This window comes from Lepisosteus platostomus, chromosome 5, assembly GCF_059453375.1.
Source record: "Lepisosteus platostomus isolate fLepPlt1 chromosome 5, fLepPlt1.hap1, whole genome shotgun sequence".
In the NCBI taxonomy this organism is placed as follows: Eukaryota; Metazoa; Chordata; class Actinopteri; order Semionotiformes; family Lepisosteidae; genus Lepisosteus; species Lepisosteus platostomus.
This window is the reverse complement of record NC_142615.1, coordinates 66,170,986-66,177,960: the sequence shown is the minus strand read 5'-3', so window position 1 is coordinate 66,177,960 and position 6,975 is coordinate 66,170,986. Positions and strand designations below refer to the sequence as shown.

Genomic DNA, 6,975 nt, shown 5'->3' with positions numbered 1-6,975 from the left:
TCAACAACTTTTCAAAAGTTTGAAATGATTTTCCACGTACCGTGAACGTAAAGTCTTTAAACCTTAAAAATATTAACATGCAACCCAAGCCTCAAATGATGTGTGTTTCTCTAGAAAAGAAATTACATTGAATCAAAAAATGTAAAACTTATTTTATCTTTTGAGAAGAGCGTTGTAGGGCGGGTCTTTATATTTTAGTGGATAGGTCATAAAAGTGTTAAAATAATTGAATAAGACACATTTAGCAGCGATAACTTATAAGCACGAGCAAAAATTGATATTTATAACGCTTATAGATTTTAACAATATAACAGACTTTACTAAAATGTTTACTTTTAAAATAAATATTACATCACAACATGTCAACACCCAGGCACCTACCGTTAAAGGTTATGGGATGTAGAGATACAGTATATAAGGTTCATAATGACAATAAAAAACGCTCATGCTAATACACAAGCACCTGTGTAAAAGCTGACAAATAAAAAGCCAAAAAGCGCACTGCACATGTGAACAGGGGAGTGAGCAAGCAGGGATAGGGCGCCTCCTGTGCTTAGAAGCTTACAGCACCTGGTATTCCCAGGCAGTCTCCCATCCGAGTACTAACCAGGCCCATCCCTGTTTAGCTTCCGAGATCAGACGAGATCAGGCGTGCTCAAGGGGGTGTGGCCGTAAGCGAGAGCAAGGCTCGCTGGCACCCTTCTTATAGAGAGGACAGCTCCGTCACCTCATTTACGACGCTGCTTTTTTTCCCTTGCGTTTTTCTCTTCTTCCCACGTTCTCTCTCTTCACTGCCTTCGTCCCTGCTCTATTTCACTTCAGCCTTTCACTCTTGCTTCCTTCCAATGAGGACGGAGCTGCGGGAGAAAGGGCGCTATAGAGGATCGCTGTGGAGAGCTGCTGCTGTGCTTTGACATCTGAGCTCTGTGGAAAACGATCTCAATACAATTCTGAAAAACGCGACTCCCCGAACGCCAGCCGAACAAGTCTCCACAGCTGAAGCGCTGTGTCTCTTTTCAGCTGGCGATAAACCTTTCCTCGATCCTTTGCGGACTTGTAAAACTGTTCATGATCAGAATAAAAAACACTCACGCTAATACACAAGCACCCGTGTCTCGCCAAAGCTGACAAATAAACAGATGGACAAGACCCTCAAGGGGGGGTGGCCGTAAGCGAGAGTAAGGCTCGCTGGCACCCTTCTTATAGAGAGGACAGCTCCGTCACCTCTTTTACGACGCTGCTTTTTTTCCCTTGTTTTTTTTTTCTCTTCTTCCCACGTTCTCTCTCTTCACTGCCTTCGTCCCCGCTCTATTTCACTTCAGCCTTTCACTTGTAGCGGCAATGGTTGTTAATAAGACAGAATTAAGTGTTGCTGTGCTTTTTCAAATGAGGCCCCATCTCTCTGTTCATCTCTGTGGTGCAGCCACAGAGAAACTATTCATGCAGGCTGATTTAAAGATATTTTCTTTTGATAAGGGACAGCTCCCAAATGGGGATGCACTTAGCTAAGCCTAGCTATCATGATCAATGGTCATCCATTGGCGCCTATCTGTCTAGGGTGTGCCAGATGGACATCTGGACTGCATTCCTAAGTGTCAGGTGTAAGTGACTCATATCTCACCTTGATCAACCAATCAGGGACTGGTAGGGCCGAGTAACCCACGTGGGACTCTGATGCGCATGGAACTTTCAGCCAATGAACGAGCTGAAGTTCCTCCAGGTAAAAACAGGCAACACAGAGGGCCTGAGAGACTATTTCGTGGACTTTTCTAAAGGGAATTCAAAGGAGAATTCCAGGGCAGGACAGCCCAGGAGCAGAATGCTCCCAAGGGCAGGACATTCTCTTAGCGCGCCTCCTGACCATCCTGAGACTCAGCCCGGACAACCACGGAACGGCCAGTGTGTCTGAGTGCCAGAACTTTCCTTTGTTCTAAGAGTCTAGAGCGGAGGTTGCCACAGAGTAACCAGAGGATCCACCCGAGGTTAGCACCAGCAGCAAGCCTCGTGAACAGGTCGTAATCTGTGGACAGCTGAATCACTATTCAGAACTAGCGCTTCATCAGGAATGAACCAGTCCTCTTCCTGACTTGCTGGGACCCGCACTCATCTTTTCTCCTGTGCAGAAACTTTGCTAGTGAAAGCCAACACTAACTAACCGGTCAGTGAGCATCTGCAGCACAGCACAGCCTGGCACGGAGCCAGAGAGCCCGCAGGAGATCTGAATCCCCAGAGATTGGATGAGTATTCAACTTCAATGCATTACAGCTTGAGAATTCAATTGTTATCCCAACCAGTTGATATCAATTTAATTCCTAAGAGTTATGTACTTGTTTTCAGTATCTAATGTAGAAGTTGTAACCAAGTTCACTTTATGAAACGGTTTAAATGAATGATATACTGAACGTATGTCCTCTTGATATATGTAACTCTTTGTAACTGATTGTATATATACCTTTTGTATTCTGATAACCCTCTCAATAAGATCTGTTAGGTTTATATGCATATTTTATGTATTAATAAATGTATCCTCGTGTATTAGTACCCGTGTGTGTGCGTTGTTTGAGTAATATTGCATGGTTGGATTCTAAGGCCATCAAAAGAATCATTTTGTGATTTACGGCTACAATTAATAAATGTCCCCGTAAATGCCCAAACCCTACAGAACTGGTGCCTTCAGAGAGCACACTACATTTATTGGCATCCCTGGAGTCATTTCAGTCATACCTGGGCTATGGTAAGACTGAAATGAGTCAACCAAGCAGAATCATTCAATATAATACGCCGCGGGTTTCATACGCGACAATACAGTGTGCTGAAAGCCGAAAGGAAAAAAATTCCCCTTGCTCTTTAAGCAGTGCTTGATTGTTTTGTGATTTTTTGCGATCAACCAGGTTGATTGCATACTTGATCTTGTGGTTTTCTGTGGTAGAACTGTGATTTCGTACTTAAAAGTAATACTCTTTAAGTTTAACGATGGTTGCTAAAAGGTCTGAATTCGAGTCGCTATTAAGCACTCTCTCTAGCAGCGACAGGTCTGACCACGATCTCCGTCATATCTCCGTCAGCGGAGAAGCTAGGAGAATAAACCTCCATTCTCTGAGAGAGCTAGCGAAGGACATGGAGAGATATGACCCTGCAGTGTCAGAGAATAATATCGAGAGTTATATTCAAGACCTCAGGTATACCCTGCAGTACCTGCCAAACGCCACAGACCAGGAGAAAGTGTTTCTGGTCAGGAAAACTAGCAGCAGAGCTGTACATGAGTGGATGGCTAGGAAGATGAAGAAAGTCTGCGATGACTTTGAAGAGCTGTGTCAAGCACTTATCCGAGAATACAGTGCGTTTATTGACCCGACTGCCGCGATAGCCGCCGCCATTAACATTAAGCACGAGAGAGCAGAGTCCCATCGCGAATATTACGAGAGACTTAGACGAACTAATTTTGCAGGGGAAATGATGAGGGTTGTGAAGAGAACACACATTTCAAGGGTTTATTCATTGCGAATCTCCACCCGTCAGTCAGAAAGATGATCTTAATGCATACAGATGCACAGACCATGAAAATGACTGATATTAAGAGATTCGTGCAGAAAGCCTGGGAGTATGATGTCCAAAGTCGCTCTGAGCAAAAAGCTGTTAAAGCGACTGTGTTCGCCCTCAGAGCCAGCAGGGTTAATTCCCCCCAGCTCGAAGGGGCACAGGCTCCTGAGCTGGCTAAGCCCCGTTCCAAAGCAGGTACACAGGACCGCACACAGCGTCCTAAGTGCCATGAGAACACCGGGGGAGGGAAAGGGCTAGATAAAGCTGAACAAAAGGATTCAGTAGCCGCCCGCCTGGCCAGGCTTGAACAAGTTTTATTAGGACAGAGACAACCGCTCCCCAAGGCTGCCGGAAGCGTGAATGAGCTGATACTCTTCACTGGAGGAGGCGGAGACCCGCCCCCTCTCCTTCCCTCAGTCTATCTGATTGAGTGGAAGGGTTCCTGCCTGGATGAGGTCAGCCACTCCCAAGCGAGTGCTGACTCCACCCCTGAAGTCACAGAGCAGGCAGTAAAACAGAGAGGAAAAGCAGGAAGCTTTTACCTCAAGGCTGCCATGGGAGATGTCTTACACAGTGAGACATTGATTGACACTGAGGTTGAAAGGTGTTTGATGTCATACAGCAAGCTCAAATGGTAGAAAAAGAAAAGGGCATGCGACTCAGAGATGAACCTTTGGTGGATCACCAGAAAGGCAAAGAGTGGAAACAGGTCAAGGCTCCTAAGCCTTCTGTACAGAAGGAAAGGGGGGCCAAGAGGCAGAATTTGCTCACACAGTGCCCACCGAACACAGAAGCCTATGTGGAGATTCCTTGTGTTCCCTCTGGACAAGAAATAAAAATATTTTCTTGTTCCCCGGATATACAGGGAAGTCATGTCCCGGCTGAGGTCACAACAGCCTCCATGCCACAGGAGCGGTGCTCCGAGCAGCCGCCTGATCCACCTGGTAAAGCACACCCCTTTTACATCCCTAAAGAGGAGCAGATCTCCCCACCTGGCGATGAAAAGGAGCTTTCCCTGTGCACCCTGGCACCCAAGAGGGGTCAGGACCACCACCCTGCAGTGGTGGAAGGGATCCAGATGGCAGGAGAGCAGGTTGGTGATGTAGCCCTCACCCTTAGCCCTGAGAGGTCCTCTATCAGTGAGGATCTGCTTGAGCAGCTGTCACAGGGCCACCACCAGGTGCCCCTGGTGCAACATTCACAGGTTAGACAGGAGGTCCAGCTGGACACCGAGACTACTGCGCTGTGGACACACCTGATCCCAGATGCCGATTCCCTCTGCTGTGACCCAGGGAACCTGCAGTCAGGTAACATTATTTCTCACAACTACCAGGTAGTGAGTGAGACCGACCTGATTTTCCTGCCTCAACGGCAAGGTTTCCAACACACCCAGTCCCCCAGAAGGGACAAGGAATGAAAGCCAAGCCGGTTTTCCTACAGCCACCAGCTCAGTCTGTCAGTCTGAGGCTGACCAACAGTGGTTCAACCAGACTGGAGCTGGATGGTCAAGCCACCCGCCTGCCAGTGCAGAACACGGAAAAGTGGGGTGTCAGAATCCCCGCCTGCACTGACACGGGCCTGGTGTGTGATAGCGAGTTCGAAGACTGTGAACTGGCTATCCCAGTGCTGGGGCAGCTCCCTGAACCCCTAGCGAGGGAAGGGGGGAGCGAGCAGGTGTCCTACACCAGCCCCCAGCGAACGACTGTAAACATGCCGATAGAGGGATTCCTCAATCAGGAAGTGTGCAGGGTGGACCTGAACAGTGAGAATGGGGTAACAATTTCAGATCACTCAGGTGCTCCAGATGACCACTCAGCCGGGGGTCAGGCATGCTCCACCGCTGCACCGCCCCCTGCAGGGTTCCTAGAGCACAGGCATGAACAAATCGAAAAAGCAAATGCCCTGGAAAAGGAGGAGCAGCATCAGCAGCTGCGTCAGATCTCCCCAGATTTCCAGGATGTCGGTGCCCAAGATGCCACATGGCATACTGAGAAAGACACCATGTACACGCTGAGCCAGCATAGAAAGGCAACAGTCACTCAGAAGGAGATGACTGGGATCAGCCACCCTAAAAGACTTTTGGGAGGAGTGATTGCTGCCGCCACTGTTGTGCATTTGCTATTTCTGGTAGGTTTGTTTGCTACTGGCACTCTCACCCTGACTGCCCCAAGAAGGCAGGTGTCAGAGATGCCAGAGGGTAGTGACAGACTGTATCAACAGCAGCAAAAGTTGGAAAGCATAGGGAAAACCCTACAGGCAATTTCCTATGCAACAGGGTTAAACCTTATCCCCCAACCAGTGGACATGATTGCCGGTGTTATACAGTGGGTTTATCCTTGTGTGCAACAGGCCAGAATGTTGACACAAGACCTGTTAAGGGAGTTCAGTGCCACTGTAGCCAGTCTAGCCATGGCACAATTCCCAACCCACTTGATTCCACTCTTCTCAGTAGAGGAGTATGTGACATTAACCACCCCATCGCTCATAGCTCACCCAGAAGGCAATCCAAGATTGAATTTGGTTCCAAATCTTGAGATGGGTATGGCTACCAAAGCTATCCATTGGCTGTGTCTAAATGATTCACCAATGAAGGGTGTAAAGCTACTAACGAGCAGAGGGAGGTTAATGAACCCCATGAAGAGCAGGTGGGAAGTAAATGGCTGGTCAGCACACCACACTTAACTGTCACTATGACTTGTGACAGGCATGATACAGCTACCACAATGCAGCTACCTAACCAACAGATTCCTGCAAGTTCCCGAGGAGGCCATAGTACAGCTTGGTGACTTAACACTGTACGGTCTGGAACCAGACAATATAAGACCAAACTTGAGGTCGTGGATGCCTTCAGGTGCCACACTATTGAATTGGATAGAAATCCAAGAAACACTACGCCCTGAAGAGGTACAGGTAGTTAGTTTGCTTTAATGGAACAAACCTCCAACCCACCCTGGCAGGTGCCCAACACAGGTGTCGTGGTTTATCAGGGGGGCTGGGAACAGGAACTGTTGTTATTGTAACACTACTGCCGGGTAGCTGGGTCATGACTGACAGTGTACTCAGAATGCTGTACTCTTACATCAAGATGTACTCCGGGTAGCATGAATGAGTCAAAGGTAGCATGTCAAAAGAAAGGAAGTTACTTCTTCCCAAATATCTGCTTACAGAGGTATCGGATATTGACAGTGAACTTCCTGATGTGTAATGCCTAGACTGAGACGATGTCTCCTACCGTGTTTATACATACTCCAGATTTTATTCATCCTGTTTGTTCCCAATGCTGGTTCCGGTATGAATTCTCGAGGAGTAATGTGGACATTTAAGGTTAATGTTCTAATGACAAGGGACATCACTTAACTCTGTTTTGTTTTGAAGGCAACAACGCCTCAGGACCTCGTGACCTTCAAAAAGGGGGGATATGTAGCAGCAATGCTT

General features: G+C 47.6%; 1 pseudogene; it reads right to left on the bottom strand.

The window, feature by feature from the left end:
- Positions 1-558: 558 nt before the first annotated feature.
- On the bottom strand, positions 559-677 carry LOC148671507 (5S ribosomal RNA; annotated as a pseudogene).
- Positions 678-6,975: the final 6,298 nt, after the last annotated feature.